The following is a 20,860-nucleotide window of genomic DNA, read 5'->3' on the forward strand; positions in this document are numbered from 1 at the left end:
TATCTCCTTCTGCACCAGAAAGACCAACTTCAACAAAACCTGTTCCTTAACAGGCCACCAATGTATGGAAGCAAGGGAGGAAGAAATATGAACCCATTGCTATCTTGGCAGCACAATGTGCAGCTTCTGCTCAGTGTATTGAAAAAGTGCAGGTAGAATGAATTACAATGGTCCAGACTGTGCAATAAAACCTTTCAGAATTTGCACTTTTGTGGAGAAAAAGAACAGCTACTGGGTATGTTTTTGAGTGCAAAGTTGGAAAAAAGGAGTACTGATGATAGTAGTGATTTGACTAAGCATACGTTCAGTGTCGAATTTACTGCACCTTTTTTTTTCACATGAGGGACAGCGACTGGCTTTAGACTAGTGGTTCCCAAACTGTGCGCCACGGCGCCCTGGTGCACCATCAAAACCAGCCAGGGGCGCCGTGTGCTATGCTTGTGCCCTGCTGCATTTCATCACAGGCCCCCCTCCCCTACACAAAATTTAATTTTGATTATTAGTGCAATTAATGCGTTTAAAAGTTGAAAAACTCTGATGGAATTCAGAAAATACCGGCAGGCACAGGAAATGCATGAACATTTTGAAGAGATCTCTGAAGCCCCAAGGGCATGTGAGACAGGGTACTTAAATGTATTCCTGATTTTCAGAGATTCGTGTGCCGTAAATCAGAATAAACTCTAGGACCCTACCTCTCCAAGTAAATCGGCAAAAAGCATTCATCCGGAGTATGCTGGCAGTCTGCATATTTTTGTTGCCCTTTGAGTTCAAGCCAACTTAAACTTCAGTTTTTCTGTCTCCTCAGAAAAATACATATATTGCACTTCCATAATTGAAATATGAATGTGGTCTACATACCTTTGCAAAAGATGGGCTATAGGAGTCGAGTTTCTAGCCACGTGACCTATTTATAACCAGGCTCCTACGGGAGAAGCTCTCCCTAAGTTACTACATAAACTATTGTAGAGCTTCGTGTGCGTACACTGCACAGAAAATTTGCAGTGAGTGTATGCTGAGATTTTTGCAACAGTTATTTCTTGTGACTTTTTAAAATGTCATCGTGGCGCTTTCCTCTCCCGCTCCCACGCAGATTTCTCACACGGAACGTTCCAGGAAGGTGATAAATTTAGCAGATGTGCCTTGTTCACTAATAACCCCTTTGTTAAATATTGTTTCACCAATATTCATAACTTGTAGGAGAACCTGCCTGTCCTAATAAGTCGCAAGGCAAAGGCAGTGCAACAGTTTTGTTTGCATGCAATCCTTGACAGGTAGTAGTACAGGGGAGGAGGGCCTGTGATAAAATGCAGCATGGCACAAGCATAGCACAAGGCGCCCCTGGCTGGTTTTGATGGAGCACCAGGACGCCGTGGCGCACAGTTTGGGAACCACTTGACTGGGAGTTTATCACTAGTGGTGCGACCTTCCTGTTGGTTAACAGAGGCATTGTTAACCCAAGTAGTTGACAAACTAATTAAAAGTTAGACATGGGCATGCTCCAGCTGGGTCTCCTCCCTCTGGAATGATCCATCACTACTTCTTTAATATAGAGCACCCCTTCTGTTCCTGTAAGAGAATCTGACATTGTTTCTGCTCCATATGTTTGTGGCCTAAAGTCTGATGATGTTGCTTCCTGTTGATTTCCTCTTACTCCTCCTACACCTGCTGCCACACTGTGACTATATTGATGAATCCTGTGTTTCCAAGTTTTTCTCAATTTTTTTAGACTATTCTCTATATGTAATGCGCCTCGATGAACTATGGGTGTGACCTTGGCTTGACAACATCTAATAAAATAAAATCATTGTAGACTTGTGCATTTAGTTAATGTAGATGTTTTATGTTGCACAGACCAGGTTCATGAGGGGTGCAGGGATTTACAGAGACCTTTGTTATTGTGGCCAGAACATCAATTACCCTGCACAAAAACGTTTTCGGAGATAACTTTGGTGGCAGGGAAAATTAAGTAGACTCCCTCATGGGGATGTAGTAAGCTTGTTTCAACTCCGGCAGCAGTGTTTAACTTCTACACAGCACTTAAAAGTACACAGTAGAGCTGTATACACCGCACCTGTCGGTACACAATAGAGGTTTTTTTTACATGCTCACATGAAAATGAAATGAGCTGGACATGTTCTTCATAAAATAATCATTAATTCAAAATGAAATATAACATAAAAATGTTCATCAAAGAACAATTAGGCTGATGGTCAGAGTCTGACTGCTGCAATGGCTTGACTACTACGAGAACTATGTCCAAGCCCTTTTTTTGTGACCACCATCTCCTCCTGATTTACATAGTATGGCTTGTGTGCTTCGAAATAACGGAAGTCAGTGTCACAGTTAACGGTTTCTTGCTCTGTGGTTTCTTTCAAGTCTTCTGCCTACTTCTTATCTCACTTGAAGTGAATTTGCAGTGAAGGTCAAGCAATCAGTGGTAGGGCCGCCCCAGGATAGCTCCTTCAAAAGATGCTCCCAGCATTCAATGCTCCACTTTGTACTCGATCACCCTCCTTGATCCAGCTTCAAGGTGTCAGACTGTATATATGTGTGCACTTTTATATTATAGTAGATCTGTATAATCTGTATCCAGATTATTGTGTCTATGCACTCAATACCGCAGATTCTTTGTTCAAGGCTGGCACATAATTAGTATGCGCACAACGGGACATTCAATCCTCTCCAAATTCCTACACCTTACCGCCCACTATGCCCAATAACTCTCAGAATCAGGGTCTGTTGTCCACGGGGTAGCCTTTTATTCACATTAGTCTACTCATTTTATCACAAACCATTACCAAAAAAAGATATCCTTCTTGGATATATAAGAAATATTCACAGCATCGCATCTCACTTTAGCTACATCACATGTCAACGGCAGTAAGGAAATTAGTTACAAGATTACCCTTTAACTGGGTCCAGGATCGAAAAATTATTTTACACTACAGCGATGGTGGTGGCGAAGAGGAACATAGCTTCTGTCTGGAAAAGTCCTGACCCTCCCACTGTGGGGAAATGGCGGGCCGAGGTTGACTGGTGCGCCACGCAGGAGGGAACACTGTATGGAGCGTGTGGCTGCCCCAAGAAGTACCTTAGGGTTTGGGGGAAGTGGTTGGGGGGCCTAGCATAGTCTTGTTAGTCTTGTAGGGGATGCTTCGAAATTGTCCTTTTGATGCTGTATGTAATTAACCTTGGATTGTCCAGTTTGGTACATGCATCCTTCTGTAATCATGGCATCTTGCCGTTTTGCTGGTACTTTGTTAAAAAACAATAAAAATTTGTTTATCAAAAAAAGAATTATTCACAGCATCGCATCTCACTTTAGCTGCATCACATGTCAATGGCAGTAAGTTAGTTACAAGATTACACTTTAACTTTAACTTGACCGTACACAACTTGGCCGTACATTTAAACATTATACTTTAACTTTTAGACTCGGCCGTACACTAGAACTTGGCCTTACAGTTGAACTTGGCCGTCTCGGCCACCAACATCCCACTGTGTTGCGCACATTGCGCCGTCAGGCCCCAACACTCTACAGCCAACAGTTACTTGACATCCAGGGCACCTCATACCGCACCAGCCGACCGGGGTACCTGAACACAGGAAGGCTCCCAAGATACTACTCAGTCAATACGTTGTGGGCTAGGGCAGTAGAGTCCAGGACCACCATCAGGTCAGTCCCTCCTCCCCGCCGACCCACTACACACGTGGAGTCTACCTACTCCTGGGGTCCAGGGAATGGCTGCACCTCCATTGTTGTGCATCAGTCTTTGTTGTTCAATGTCAGCGCTCCACCTCCGCAAAGTCACGCTCTTCTGCCGGGTGGGTGGGTGGGTGGTCGACGACGCTCCTGAAGCTCAGGCTGCAGCCTAAGGGTACAAAGAGAATGAAACACCCCAGGGCACAGCCTTAAATACTTGTTAAGTTTTGTTTCCCATAGGTTTCGTTTCTCCATGCCTCACGTCACAAAGACATCACCAACAACCCCCTTCTTTTTGTCCTGGGGCCCGGAGGAGGCTCAGCCCCGTGGTGCAACTAAGGGCACCCCTCCCCTAGGCACAGGGGGGGGCCTGTTCATAGTATGCGCACAACACGACATTCCCTCCTCCCCAAATTCCTACACCTTACCGCCAGCTACGCCCAATAACTCTCAGAATCAGGGTCTGTTGTCCGGGGCGTAGCCTTTTATTCACATTACTCTAGGCAATTTACCACAAACCATTACTAAAGAAAGATATCCTTCTTGGATATATAAGAATTATTCACAGCATAGCATCTCACTTTACTGCATCACATGTCAACGGCAGTAAGGAAATTAGTTACAAGATTACACTTTAACTTTAACTTGACCGTACACAACTGGCCGTACATTTAAACATTACACTTTAACTTTTAGACTCGGCCGTACACTAGAACTTGGCCGTACATTTGAACTTGGCTGTCTCGGCCACCAATGTCCCACTGTGTTGCGCACATTGCGCCGTCAGGCCCCAACACGCTACATCCAACAGTTACTTGACATCCAGGGCAACGCATACCGCACTGCCCCCACGGGGTACCTGAACACAGGCAGCCTCCCAAGATACTACTCAGTCCATACTTTGTGGGTTAGGGCAGTAGAGTCCAGGACCACCGTCATGTTGGTCCCTCCTCCCCGCCGACCCACTACACACATGGAATCTACCTCCTCCTGGGGTCCATGGAATGGCTGCACCTCCATTGTTTTGCATCCCTCTTTGTTGTTGAATGTCAGCGCTCCGCTACAGGGTGAGAAGCTCCCCGGCACACTCGCCCTCCCCACCCCAGACACTGACAGTGCTCCAGAACATTTTCTATTTTCTTTTTTTATTTGGTATACAGACGTACCTGTTGCTCAAATTGCTTTGATTAAGTTGTTAATTGTTCCGATTGGACTGGAGCCCCCCTGGACCATACTGCTGGTATATTAACCCCCAAGGTAGTAGCTGCCTATCAAAGCGAAGCGCATATAATAAAGTGATATTCGCTGTGCCCAGTGTGCCATCCCGGCCCGCTTTGCAACAACCTTTCCCAGTTTTCCAACAAAACCTTCTCGCTCATTTATAAATGGCCTATACTGGAGAATATACAGGATAACTTTAAGATATATGCCTACTTCATCCACTGTCAGTAGAGAACATACCAGTTTACCAATGGCATACACTGGATGGATGATATGATGAAATGAAATGAAAAGTTTCGCTTATAAAGCGCAGCTGCCACTCCTAACGGAGTCTCCTGGCACTATTAGATAACAAACATCAGCTGTATCAGAGTAGGACCTAGATTAGTGCCCGGCAACAGGCATCTAATGTTCCAAAGATCCATGTCTTTAGAGCCTTTCTGAACTGCTTTTCGTGTTCCGTTGCTCTGAGTTCCTTTGGCATGCAATTCCAGGCCTTTGCCCCTAAAACCGTGGCAGACTTCCCTCCTCTAGGCATCAATTTGAAGCCAGGCTGTTTAAGCAGATTTGCAGTGCTAGATCTAGATGCTAGAAAATATGCAATTTAACTTCACCATATGCTCATTACGCCCACCATCTGTGGATAACGTACTTTTTGAGCTGTCCAATGCGCGTAGCGCTAGGGGCACTGCATACTGCCTTGAACCACTGGGCAGCTGTTAATTGGCACTAGGGAAAAACATGTAGTGTGCACTGGGTATTACATGGAAGCAAACTTATGTTTGAATTGTGGGCATCGGAGCAGAAAAAAATTGGGCACCTGTGCTTATTGTTTCAGAAAGGTAGCACTGCCACTGTGATACCTGACCCCTGGAGACTCTGAGAATTAAATTAAGAGGATCTAACAGCTGCATTAATATGCAAAGGCCGAAGGGAAAGTAGGAACTCAGCTGCACTCAAGTACAACTTGGCTGTACCTTTGAAATTTACCCTTTAATTTGAAAGTCGGCCGCACATGAAAACATGGCCGCATAACTGAACTTGGCCGCTTCGGCCACTAGAAGCCCCACTCTGCTGTGCACATTGCGCCTCAGGCCCCAACGCGCACAGCTATTTATTGGACCGTGCAATATAACAACTTGGCCAACCAGTTGAACTTTACATGTTAACTTTTTACCTCGGCCGCATACTAGCATGCGGCCAAATAATTGAATTTGGCCATAGGTACGTGGGCTGGCACTGAATAACCAAGACGATTATACGCGGACTTTGTCACCCTGGAACAAAATAACCATTATTGCCCTTAGCAGGTGTTTTGGGACAGCTATGTGACTAAGCTTAGGACTGCGAGGGCGCTAAGCCCCGCAATTCATATTAACTCTGTAAGCAAGTAACGTACTGAAAATTTGCAACAAATAGCTAATTTTAGTACTGCCCGGACGCTGAGCTCCACCCACCAAATTAAATCTCTCCACAAGTTGCCACGGCGGTGGGCTCTACAAATCATATTTAATGTTTAATCAAGTAAAATACTGAAAAACTCCTTTCAAAACGGAAGATCTTAGAACTGCCAGGGCACTGCGCCCTGCAAATTATATATGAAATCTGTGAGCAAATCTCTGCCAAATTTACCCTCCCAGCATTGACCGATAGTGTGTTATGGAACTGGAAGACCATACACCCCAGACCTGTCCCCACCTATGTGAACAAGAACTTAGAATTTGGTTGCCACGTTGCGAGGGAGGCTCTGTATTGCACTGGGATTATGCCACTTTCTAGCAAAGCTGGCTATAACTCCCCTGAACCCATTTGCATATACCATACCAAACAGTCACCACAAGGGCTATGGAATCCATCCCATGTCTGCTGGTACTGATAGTCGGCTGCCCTTCTGCAGTTCCTGCTAGTTGCCGTCCCAAGAACATGTTGCTTCCATGTCCGTTTAGTGTGCCACCCATGATGATGAAAGAGAAAAGAAAACAAGCTATTAGTGTTTGGTGCGCTTCTGCCCTTTTTTTTTTATGCGGTTTAGTTATCCACAAATGAGGAGGTTTACCCCTGCAACTGCACACATACTGTACATATTGTAAGCCTGGGAAATGTGGCCCAGATTGAGCCCCGAAACTACTACCCCCTAGTAACCAAAGTGGTCCCCCTGTGGCAATAAGCAGCAGGTCCTTAACAGAGACATGACTAAATAATAATTTTAAGAGACACAGGCCATGCTATTAAGGCATGGCTTAAACGTGTAAACTAACATTCCGGGCTTCTCACATCAGGATACCTGACTAGCCCATGGTTGCCCCTCTAAGGGATTCATTGTACGCAAGACACATCACAGAGGTGTGGCTCAGGGGTTAGAGGCAGCAGACCCGGAAGCTGAGATCGGTCCTGGACCAGGGTTCAATTCCCCGCCTCGGCGGGTCTTGGGCTAAAAATTCCACGGACTCGATAATTCTCGCCCCGGTGCCTCCTCGACTCACGGGTTCATACTCTGCGACTCTGGGCAATAGCTTGCTTAATCTCCACAACGGCCCCTCGCGGCGGGATGCCTGACTTTCACCTTGTGGATACCCTGATATCTCACAGGGGAATACCAGGACGGGTTCCCTAAGCAAGCGCCGGGAAACCCACTGCGGGTAGCTGTGCGCTATATAAGCTCAACTACATTTACATTTACATTTACAGGACTGCAGACATACCCTAGATACAGTAATACACAAAATATGGCCGGAGGCCTGTTGGCTCAACTTAAGTGCCCAACACTAAGTAAAGCTTGTGTTGGAATAACAACTAAAAACATGAAGTACTGCAATGATGTAATGTGGATAAAACAAAGCTATATTTAGGAGGAGTAGCACTATATATCTATATCTATATCTATCAAGACTCCCCATAGTCGAAAAACATAATATCTGTCTGCCATGATTTGAAAAGAAAATCATGAATATCAAAGACGAAGCAGCTGTTATTCATGCATACATATATATGTGTATATAGATATATATATATAGATAGCTAGATATCTCCTTCTGCACCAGAAAGACCAACTTCAACAAAACCTGTTCCTTAACAGGCCACCAATGTATGGAAGCAAGGGAGGAAGAAATATGAACCCATTGCTATCTTGGCAGCACAATGTGTAGCTTCTCCTCAGTGAATTGAACAAGTGCAGGTAGAATTAATTACAATGGTCCAGACCGTTGCAATAAAACCTTTCCGAATTTGCACTTTTGTGGAGAAAAAGAACAGCTACTGGGTATGTTTTTGAGTGCAAAGTTGGAAAAAACGAGTACTGATGATAGTAGTGATTTGACTAAGCATACGTTCAGTGTCGAATTTATTGCACTTTTTTTTCACATGAGGGACAGCGACTGGCATTAGACCAGTGGTTCCCAAACTGTGCGCCACGGCGCCCTGGTGCGCCATCAAAACCAGCCAGGGGTGCTGTGTGCTATGTTTGTGCCCCGCTGCATTTTATCACAGGCCCCGCTCCCCTATATGAAATTTAATTTTGATGATTAGTGCAATTAATGCATTTAAAAGTTGAAAAACTCTGATGGAATTCAGAAAATACCGGCAGGCACAATAAATGCATGAATATTTTGAAGAGATCTCTGAAGCCCCAAGGGCATGTGAGACAGGGTACTTAAATGTATTCCTGATTTTCAGAGATTCGTGTGCCGTAAATCAGAATAAACTCTAGGACCCTACCTCTCCAAGTAAATCGGCAAAAAGCATTCATCCGGAGTATGCTGGCAGTCTGCATATTTTTGTTGCCCTTTGAGTTCAAGCCAACTTAAACTTCAGTTTTTCTGTCTCCTCAGAAAAATACATATATTGCACTTCCATAATTGAAATATGAATGTGGTCTACATACCTTTGCAAAAGATGGGCTATAGGAGTCGAGTTTCTAGCCACGTGACCTATTTATAACCAGGCTCCTACGGGAGAAGCTCTCCCTAAGTTACTACATAAACTATTGTAGAGCTTCGTGTGCGTACACTGCACAGAAAATTAGCAGTGAGTGTATGCTGAGATTTTTGCAACAGTTATTTCTTGTGACTTTAAAATGTCATCGTGGCGCTTTCCTCTCCCGCTCCCACGTAGATTTCTCACACGGAACGTTCCAGGAAGGTGATAAATATAGCAGATGTGCCTTGTTCACTAATAACCCCTTTGTTAAATATTGTTTCACCAAAATTCATAACTTGTAGGAGAACCTGCCTGTCCTAATAAGTCGCAAGGCAAAGGCCGTGAAACAGACAAACAGACGTGTTTGCATGCAATCCTTGACAGGTAGTCGTACAGGGGAGGGGGGCCTGTGATAAAATGCAGCATGGCACAAGCATAGCACAAGGCGCCCCTGGCTGGTTTTGATGGAGCACCAGGACGCCGTGGCGCACAGTTTGGGAACCACTTGACTAGGAGTTTATCACTAGTGGTGCGACCTTCCTGTTGGTTAACAGAGGCATTGTTAACCCAAGTAGTTGACAAACTAATTAAAAGTTAGACATGGGCATGCTCCAGCTGGGTCTCCTCCCTCTGGAATGATCCATCACTACTTCTTTAATATAGAGCACCCCTTCTGTTCCTGTAAGAGAATCTGACATTGTTTCTGCTCCATAAATTTGTGGCCTAAAGTCTGATGATGTTGCTTCCTGTTGATTTCCTCTTACTCCTCCTACACCTGCTGCCACACTGTGACTATATTGACGAATCCTGTGTTTCCAAGTTTTTCTCAATTTTTTTAGACTATTCTCTATATGTAATGCGCCTCGATGAACTATGGGTGTGACCTTGGCTTGACAACATCTAATAAAATAAAATCATTGTAGACTTGTGCATTTAGTTAATGTAGATGTTTTATGTTGCACAGACCAGATTCATGTGGGGTGCAGGGATTTACAGAGACCTTTGTTATTGTGGCCAGAACATCAATTACCCTGCACAAAAACGTTTTCGGATATAACTTTGGTGGCAGGGAAAGTTAAGTAGACTCCCTCATGGGGATGTAGTAAGCTTTTTTCAACTCCGGCAGCAGTGTTTAACTTCTACACAGCACTTAAAAGTACACAGTAGAGCTGTCTACACCGCACTTGTCAGTACACAATAGAGGGGATTTTTACACGCTCACATGAAAATGAAATGAGCTGGATGTGTTCTTCAGACAATAATAATTAATTCAAAATGAAATATAAGATAAAAATGTTCATGAAAAAACAATTAGGCTGGTGGTCAGAGTCTGACTGCTGGAGTGGCTTGACTATTACGAGAACAATGTCCAAGCCCTTTCTTTGTGACCACCATCTCCTCCTGCTCTACATAGTATGCTTTGTGTGCTTTGAAATAACGGAAGTCTGTGTCACAGTTAACGGTTTCTTGCTCTGTGGTTTCTTTCAAGTCTTCTGCGTACTTCTTATCTCACTTGAAGTGAATTTGCAGTGAAGGTCAAGCAATCAGTTGTAGGGCTGCCCAGGATAGGCCCTTCAAGAGATGCTCCCAGCATTCAATGTTCCACTTTGTACTCAATCACCCTCCTTGATCCAGCTTCAAGGTGTCAGATTGTATATATGTGTGCACTTTTATATTATAGTAGATCTGTATAATCTGTATCCAGATTATTGTGTCTATGCACTCAATAGCGCAGATTCTTTGTTCAAGGATGGCGCATAATTAGTATGCACACAACGTGAAATTCCCTCCTCCACAAATTCCTACACCTTACCGCCCGCTGCGCCCAATAACTCTCAGAATCAGGGTCTGTTGTCCACAGCGTAGACTTTTATTCACATTACTGCAGGCAATTTACCACAAACCATTACCAAAGAAAGATATCCTTCTTGGATATTTAAGAATTATTCAGAGCATCACATCTCACTTTAGCTGCATCACATGTCAACGGCAGTAAGGAAATTAGTTACAAGATTACACTTTAACTTTAACTTGACCGTACACAACTTGGCCGTACATTTAAACGTTACACTATAACTTTTAGACTCGGCCGTACACTAGAACTTGGCCGTACATTTGAACTTGGCCATCTCGGCCACCAATGTCCCACTGTGTTGGGCACATTGCGCCGTCAGGCCCCAACGCGCTACAGCCAACAGTTACTTGACATCCAGGGCACCGCATACCGCACCGGCCCTCCGGGGTACCTGAACATAGTATGCCTCCCAATATACTACTCAGTCCTTACGTTGTGGGTTAGGGCAGTAGAGTCCAGGACCACCGTCAGGTCGGTCCCTCCTCCCCGCTGACCCACTACACATGTGGAATCTACCCCCTCCTGGGGTCCATGGAATGGCTGCACCGCCATTGTTGTGTATCCCTCTTTGTTGTTAAATGTCAGGGCTCCACCTCAGGGTGGGAAGCTCCCCGGCGCACTCGCCCTCCCCCCCAGACACTGACTGTGCTCCACAACATTTTTTTTTTATATATATAGACGTACCTGTTGCTAAAATTGCTTTGATTAAGTTGTTAATTGTTTCGATTGGACTGGAGCCACCCCAGACCATATTGCTGGTATATTAACCCCCAATGTAGAAGCTGACTATCGAAGCGAACCGTACATAACAAAGTGATATTCGCTGTGCCCAGAGTGCCATCCCAGCCCGCTTTCCAACAACCTTTCCCAGTTTTCCAACAGTACCTTCGTGCCCATTTATAAATGGCCTCTACTGAAGAATATACAGGATAACTTCACTATATGCCTACTTCATCCACCATCAGTGTAGAACCTACCTGTTTACCAATGGCATACACTGGAAATATGATGTAATGAAATGAAAAGTGTTGCTTATAAAGCACAGCTTCCACTCCTAACGGAGTCTCCTTGCGCTATCAGATAACAAACATCAGCTGTATCAGAGTAGGACCTAGATTAGTGCCAGGCAACAGACATCTGATGTTCCAAAGATCCATGTCTTTAGAGCTTTTCTGCACTGCTCTTCCTGTTCCGTTGCTCTGAGTTCCTTTGGCATGCACTTCCAGGCCTTTGCCCCTAAACCCATGGCAGACTTCCCTCCTCTAGTTATCAATTTGAAGACAGGCCTTTTAAGCAGATTTGCAGTGCTAGATCTGGATGCTTGAAAATATGCAATTTAACTTCACCATATGCCCATTGCGTCCACCATCCGTGGATAATGTACTTTTTGAGATGTCCGATGCGCATAGCGCTAGGGGCACTGCATACTGCCTTGGTCCACTGGGCAGCTGTTAATTAGCGCTAGGGACAAACATGTAGTGTGCACTGAGTTATTACATGGAAGGGCACTTATGTTTGAATAGTGGGCATCAGTGCAGAAGAAAATTGGGCACCTGTGCTTATTGTTTCAGAAAGTTAGCACTACCACTGTGATACCTGACCCTTGCAGACAGAATTAAATTAGGAGGATCCCATACCTGCATTAATATGCAAAGGCCGAAGGGAAAGTAGGGACGAGATTACCCTTTAACTTTAACTCGGCTGTACTCAAGTACAACTTGGCTGTACCTTTGAACTTTACCCTTAAATTTGAAAGTCGGCTGCACACTAAAACATGGACTCATAACTGAACTTGATCGCTTCGGCCACTAGCGCCCTACTCTGCTGTGCACATTGCGCCGTCAGGCCCCAACGCGCACAGCTATTTAATGGACCGTGCAATATACAACTTGGCCAAACATTTGAACTTTACTTGTTAACTTTTTACCTCGGCCGCACACTAGCATGCGGCCAAATATTTGAATTTGACCATAGGTACGTGGGCTGGCACTGAATGACCAAGACGATTATACCTGGACTTTGTCACCCTGGAACAAAATAACCATTATTGCCCTTACTGGCGTGTTGGGACACTTTTATGGCTCAGCTTAGGACTGCGAGGGCGCTGAGCTCCGCAATTAATATTAACTCTGTAAGCAAGTAACGTACTGAAAATTTGCAACGTACTGCTAATTTTAGTACCCCAAGGATGCTGAGCTCCACCCACCAAATTAAATCTGTCCACAAGTTACCACGGAGGTGGGTTCTACAAATCATATTAAATGTTTAGTCAAGTAACATACTGAAAAACTCCTTTCAAAACGGGAGATCTTAGAACTGCCAGGGCGCTGCGCCCTGCAAATTATATTAAATCTGTGAGCAAATCTCCGCCAGATTTACCTCCCCAGCATTGACGATAGTGTGTTATGGAATTGGCAGACCATACACCCCAGACCTGTCCCCACCTTTGTGAACAAGAACTTAGAATATGGTCGCCGCGTTGAGAGGGAGGCTCTGCATTGCACATGGATTATGCCACTTTCTAGCAAAGCTGTCTGTAACTCCCCTGAACCCCTTTGCATACCATACCAAACAGTCACCACAAGGGCTATGGAATCCGTCCCATGTCTGCTGGTACCGATAGTCGGCTGCCCTTCTGCAGTTCCTGCTAGTTTCCGTCCAGAGAACATGTTGCTTCCATTTCCGTGCAGTGCGCCACCCATGATGCTGAAAGGGAAAACAAAACAAGCTATTAGTGTTTGGCGCGCATCTGCCCTTTTTTTAAATGCGGTTTAGTTATCCACAACTGAGGAGGTCTACCCCTGCAACTGCACACATACTGTATATATATTGTAAGCCTGGTAAATGTGGCCCAGATTGAGCCCCGAAACTACTACCCCCATAGTGACCAAAGTGGTCCCCCTGTGGCAATAAGCAGCAGGTCCTTAACAGGGACATGACTAAATAATAATTTTAAGAGACACAGGCCATGCTATTAAGGCATGGCTTAAATGTGTAAACGAACATTCCGGGCTTCTCACATCAGGCCACCTGACTAGCCCTTGATTGCCCCTCTGAGGGATTCATTGTATGCAAGACACATCACAGGACTGCAGACATACCCTAGATACAGTAATACACAAAATATGGCCCGGAGGCCTGTTGGCTCAACTTAAGTGCCCAACACTAAGTAAAGCTTGTTTTGCTTGTTCCAACTTTGGAATAACAACTAAAAACATGAAGTACTGCAATGATGTAATGTGGATAAAACAAAGCTATATTTATGATGAGCAGCCCTATATATCTATATCTATCAAGACTCCCCATAGTCGAAAAACGTAATATCTGTCTGCCATGATTTAAAAAGAAAATTGTGAATATCAAAGACGGAGCAGCTGTTATTCATACATATATATATATATTTATATATATATATATATATATATATATATATATATATATTCACTGAAAAAACCATAGGTTATAGACCATATATAGTTAGGAATTAGCATTTACAAAACCTTGAAAATTCACTGAAAAAACCATAGGTTATAGACCATATATAGTTAGGAATTAGCATTTAAAAAACCTTTTTTTACTCACACAAAACCATTGAAATTCCATATATAGTTAGTTGTACTAACTATATATCGCGCACCCGCAATTCACTGCTGATCATGTCACATATTACATCATTCATGACATGGTCAGTGACATCACCGATGACATCACTGATGACATCTCAAATGACATCACTGATGACATCACTGATGACATCTCAAATGACATCACTGATGACATCACTGATGACATCTCATTTGACATTACTGATCACATCACTGATGACATCATTCATGTGATAATACGATGAACCTCTTCAGACTCTAATATAACCTTAGATACACTCAGTGTAAACAGACACTCACAGACTGTCACTCATCCATGGAGTTACACAGACACTTAGTCAGTCATGCAAAGAATCAATCACACCTCCATTTCCTCAACTATACAGTTATACACACCTTACTTATTCAAACATATACTAACACATATTTACTCTCTTTTACAATGCCTGATACAAGTACACAATGATCCATACAGCCACTCACACATTCACTGGCTCTTATGCACAGTTATTTATATATGTCAACTGTCACATGTACTGTGTTTTACATATGTACTTACTTTGACATGTAGCACTGAGATATCCATTCACTCACTAATGCACTCAGTCAACCGCCCATACAGGTGTTTCCACATGCACTTTTGAACCCATACATCTAGTGAATCAACTGCTCACACATCTATGCACAGAGTCATACACCTCCCAGCCACCCACACACACACACTCAGTCTCCCATACAAATACTTGGGCAACCAATCAATAACCCATATACTTACTCATATAGCTACTGATCAACACATGCAGCAGTTTACAGAACAACAGACATAATGATGCACAAATTAAGACAGTTTAGTCACTAACTCATGCACTCAGTGACACACATTTATTCACTCACTCATACAGTCAATCATGCACCTAATAAATCCTTCATCCAGACACTTATACATCCACTCATTCTTCAATATGTAAGACATATTTTAACTTTACAGAAACATACAGTCACTGGATGTTGTCATCAGTGATGTCATCAGTGATGTCATTTGAGATGTCATCAGTGATGTCATCAGTGATGTCACTGACCATGTCATGAATGATGTAATATGTGACATGATCAGCAGTGGATTGCGGGTGCGCGATATATAGTTAGTACAACTAACTATATATGGAATTTCAATGGTTTTGTGTGAGTAAAAAAAGGTTTTTTAAATGCTAATTCCTAACTATATATGGTCTATAACCTATGGTTTTTTCAGTGAATTTTCAAGGTTTTGTAAATGCTAATTCCTAACTATATATGGTCTATAACCTATGGTTTTTTCAGTGAATTTCATTGGTTTTTTAAAAGCTAATATCTATAGCTGTAAAATGTATTTTTCTTTAAATCAAAAAATTTATTTTATATGTTTATTAATATTTTTTTTTATTATTATGCTTTGGTTCGCTCCCGGTTAGCGAACCGGGAAGCTTCCCGTTAGCTTAATTTGGTGCCGCGACCCGGTCCGCGAACCAGTAAACGTTCCGTTTGCGCAACTGCCGCGTTAGAAATCAACATCGTGACGCGTCGCGGAAGCGCGACGTATCACGTTGTCGCGTAATGCGTCTTATGACGCGCCGCGTTAGCGCACCCGGAAGTGCTCCGGTACGCGAACTGAGACGCGGGGCGCGTCGCGAAAGCGCGACGTATCGCGTTGCCGCGTAATGCGTCTTATGACGCGCCGCGTTAGCGCACCCGGAAGTGCTCCGGTACGCGAACTGAGACGCGGGGCGCGTCGCGAAAGCGCGACGTATCGCGTTGCCGCGTAATGCGTCTTATGACGCGCCGCGTTAGCGCACCCGGAAGTGCTCTGGAGCGCGAACCGAGGCGCGAAGCGCAGCTCCCCGGAAGCGATCCGGGGCGCGTTCCGCAGCGCGTAACATAAGCGTAACAGGTCATGTGACTTGTTAATAAAACTTTTCATTGGTTCATTTCACTTTTGGTTTCCTAATGATGTAAGGCTAGGTCATGTGATCTAAAAATAACACTTTTCATTGGTTTAGACCTATTTTCTTTCCAAAATGATGAAAACCCCTCCTTCTTTCCTCACTCTGACTTTCATCTTTGTGAGAGGAAGACCCTTTGTGATCACTGAGCAATGGCTTCATTGGTATTTTCAGCTGGTGCACCCCCACCACCACCACCTCCTCATGGGAAGAGAGGACCACCTCCACAGTTCATTAGCAACACAGAGGAGGAAGAGGATAAACAAGAGGAAGAAGAGATACAGGCACCACAGTTTTTACAAAAGGAGCCCCGGGTTTCTCATCGGAAAACTAGTTTCATTTGGCAGTTTTTTTCAATCCCTGAAGGGCAGAAAAAAGTTAATGCTCGATATGTGACGTGCCTGATATGTAAAGAGGACTTATCTAGAGGCACCTTAAAGAAGTATAGCTTCGGCAACTACACCATGCACCGTCACATGCAGAGGTGGCATCCACTAAACTACAGCCGGGCAGAGATGCGTGACCTTCAGGACAATCCTCCAACTCCTGTGGCCAGGACATCAACACAGGTATCTTTGTCAGGGCCAGAGGCACGGGAAACCGTGTCAAACATTCAGGACAACTTTGTCCATATGAAGATTACCTGTTTATATTGCGGTGCATTACTCTCATGTGCCAATATGAGCATTACCTTAATCAACAGAGTATTTGAAAACCACAAGTGCTCTAAACGCCCCAGAAAGTAAATTTTTTTTTTGCTCCTGTTGAGCCCTTTCCAATGCCTGTTTTTTGTTGTTTCCCCTCCAAAAAAAACAAAAAAAACATAAAACTGTTCAATACATACAAAAAAACAAAAAATGTTCAGAAAAATAAAAAAATATATAAAACAACAAAAACATTAAAAAAAAAGTTCTTTTCAGAACTACCTCCCCTTTCAAAAAAAATTGCTAGAATGTTTAGCACTCTGGCAAGCTGTATTTCTTTTGGTTCGCTTCCTGGTTCGCACACCGGGACGCGAACCGGGAGCGAACCAAAATTTAAAAAAAAAAAAAAAAGAAGAGTAAGTATAAGGGAAGTAAACAGAGAGTAATGTTAAAACAAAGACAGCTATAGGGTCTAAACCAGAGATACTGTTTAATAGATTTATTTACCGAAGAAAAGAGGGAAGAGGATATAATTGTGAAAAACAAAATAGATAAGGAAGTGAAAGAAAAAAAGGAGAGTAGAAGAATAACAAAGAAGATTTTCTTGGAGAATGTGAGTGAATGTTCAAAATAAAATTAAAACATGTGGAATAACAGAGAGAAAAAACAGAAAACAGAAAAGAAGAAGTAACACAAAAAGAATAATTGAAACAGCAAAGAAATGTAAATAACATAGGGCCATATCATCAACATAGGCAATAAAAGTTTTGCAGCTTTTATCGGCAGAAATGTGTCGCTAAAGCCGCTTTTGCGGCAGAAAACTGCCGCTAAAACCACTTTAGCAGCAGTTTTCTGCCAATAAAAACAGCAATAATTTTATTGGCTGTGTTCATAATATGCCCCTTAGTGTGCTTCAACTACACAGAGAAAGCATAATGAACAAGTAGTGAAAGAGTGATCAGTCAAAGACACTAAGAGTAATAGAGACGGAGTGAGTGAACAAGAGTGAGGAACTATGAGAAGAGAGGGACTGAGAAAAGGAGTGGAAGGAGTAGAGTAAGTAGGTAATAGAGAAAGGAATGAGGGAAGTAGCAAAGGCAGGAAACTGAGGGTTAGAAATGAAGCTGTGGAACTAATAGTAGGTGAATGTGATAGAAATGTAACGAAAAGAGTACAAAACATTTACCTTATAATTGTCGTTAACTTACTCACTTTTTATTTTTATACTTTCAATCTGTGAAAGAGAGAACAAACATTTGAAAAATATTAAAACATGTATTTAAAAATTAGAAAAGACAAGGGAAAAGATTGAAGGACAAACAGTTTTTCAACAACTTTGACACTTACAGAAGCTTCTGCTTCTCCAGGCACCCTACACAGTCCTAAAGATATACATTTTAAACTAACAGTATCTTGATGCAGATGAAGTGAGGCCTATCTTAAAACATGGTGCATCTTTTGCACTGCTGTTGTCTCACAAAAGTGTCGCAAGACACTAACATTTTAAATGATTGTTTCAGGATGCCAATAAGATGTGTCCTATCCAGAGGTTTGTTTGAGGTGAGGCCTACTCAGGGTTCCAAATGAAATTTCGAGTTGTTGAAGAGAACAGAGGACATAATACATGTGAAGATCTACCAATGAAGTAAGTCATGTCCACTTCACTCTTGAACAAACGCCAGACCTCTTCTGTGTCCATGGACAGAGCTAAACTTCATCTGCACAATGTCATTCGTAAACTTAAGAAACACAGGTGATGTAATTGAAAAATGTGGAGTTTCTTTTCCTCATTTTACAATTACATCACCTGTGTTTCCTTTGCTTAGGTACCTCATAGTGCAGATGGAGTCTAGCATATCAAAGAGTACACAGAAGTTGAGCAGTGTATACAACAATTTTCACATTTACAGAAGACTCAGCTTCTTATCTTGTTGGAGATGAAGTGAGGCCTGTCTTGCAACATGGTGCATCTTTTGCATCACTGCTGCATCGGTTTCATGTGGCACGGGTTTTTTACAGCATGACACATCTGCCTAGATGCATCAATTTGTAATTTTGTCGCCTCATAGCAAATCTTTTCCACCGCCACTGCGTCACAAAAGTGACGCACAGTGGCGCAAAAGAGGCATACACCTATCATAAATCTGTCCCTAACATTTGAAATGATTAATTCAGGATGACGATAAGGTGTGGCCTCTCCAGAGGTTTGTTTAAGGTGAGGCCTACTCAGGGTTGCAGATCAAATTTACGCTTGTTGAAGAATACAGAGGAGATAATACATGTGAAGGCCTACCAATGAAGTAAGTCATGTCCACTTCACTCTTGAACAAAGGCCAGACCTCTTCTGTGTCCGTGGACAGACCTAAACTTCATCTGCACAATGTCATTCGTAAACTTAGGAAACACAGGTGATGTAATTGAAAAATGTGGAGTTTCTTTTCCTCATTTCACAATCACATCACCTGTGTTGCCTTTGCTTAGGTATCTCATAGTGCAGATGGAGTCTAGCATATCAAAGAGTACACAGAAGTTGAGCAGTGTATACAACAATTTTGACATTTACAGAAGACTCAGCTTCTTATCTTGTAGGAGATGAAGTGAGGCCTGTCTTGCAACATGGTGCATCTTTTGCATCACTGCTGCATCGGTTTCATGTGGCACGGGTTTTTTACAGCATGACACATCTGCCTAGATGCATCAATTTGTAATTTTGTCGCCTCATAGCAAATCTTTTCCACCGCCACTGCGTCACAAAAGTGACGCACAGTGGAGCAAAAGAGGCATACACCTATCATAAATCGGTCCCTAACATTTGAAATGATTAATTCAGGATGACGATAAGGTGTGGCCTCTCCAGAGGTTTGTTTAAGGTGAGGCCTACTCAGGGTTGCAGATCAAATTTACGCTTGTTGAAGAATACAGAGGAGATAATACATGTGAAGGCCTACCAATGAAGTAAGTCATGTCCACTTCACTCTTGAACAAAGGCCAGACCTCTTCTGTGTCCGTGGACAGACCTAAACTTCATCTGCACAATGTCATTCGTAAACCTAGGAAACACAGGTGATGTAATTGAAAAACGTGCAATTTCTTTTGCTCATTTCACAATCACATCACTTGTGTTTCCTTTGCTTAGGTATCTCATTGTGCAGATGTAGTCCAGCATATGAAACAGTACCCAGAAGTGCAGCACTGCATGCAACAACTTTGACACTTACAAAAGCTTCAGCTTCTGCATGCCCCCTACACAGTGCTAATTATATACATTTTAAACTGATGGTATCTTGCTGGAGATGAACTGAAACCTATCTTGCAACATGGTGCATCTTTTACACAAAAGTGACCCACAGCGGCGCAAAAGAGGCGCACGGCCATCATAAATCTGACCGTAACATTTTAAATGATTGTTTCAAGATGCCGATAAGGTGTAACCTATCCACAGATTTGTTTCAGGTAAGTTCCACTCAGGGTTGCAGATGAAATTTAGGTTTGTTAAAGAATACAGAGGAGATAATACATGTGCAGGCCTACCAACGAAGTGAGTCATGTCCACTGCACTCTTGAACAAATGTCAGACCTCCTCTGTCTCCTGGAACAGGCCTAAACCTCATCTACACAATGTGATGTGTAATGTTAGGAAACACAGGTAATATAATTGAAAAACGTGCAATTTTTTTTGCTCATTCCACAATCATATCACCTGTGTTTCCTTTGCTTAGGTATCTCATTGTGGAAATGTAGTCTATCATATGAAAGACTACGTAGAATGTGAGCACTGTATGCAACAACTTTGACACTTACAGAAGCCTCTCCTTCTCCATGCCTCCTACACAGTTCTAAATGTACATCATAAATACAAACAGTACAGAATTAATTATACATGTTAAATGGTTTATTTTTGCTGTTCTCAGAATGTATCAAATTTCACTAAAAACAGT

This window comes from Lissotriton helveticus, chromosome 5_1, assembly GCF_964261635.1.
Source record: "Lissotriton helveticus chromosome 5_1, aLisHel1.1, whole genome shotgun sequence".
Lineage (NCBI taxonomy): Eukaryota > Metazoa > Chordata > Amphibia > Caudata > Salamandridae > Lissotriton > Lissotriton helveticus.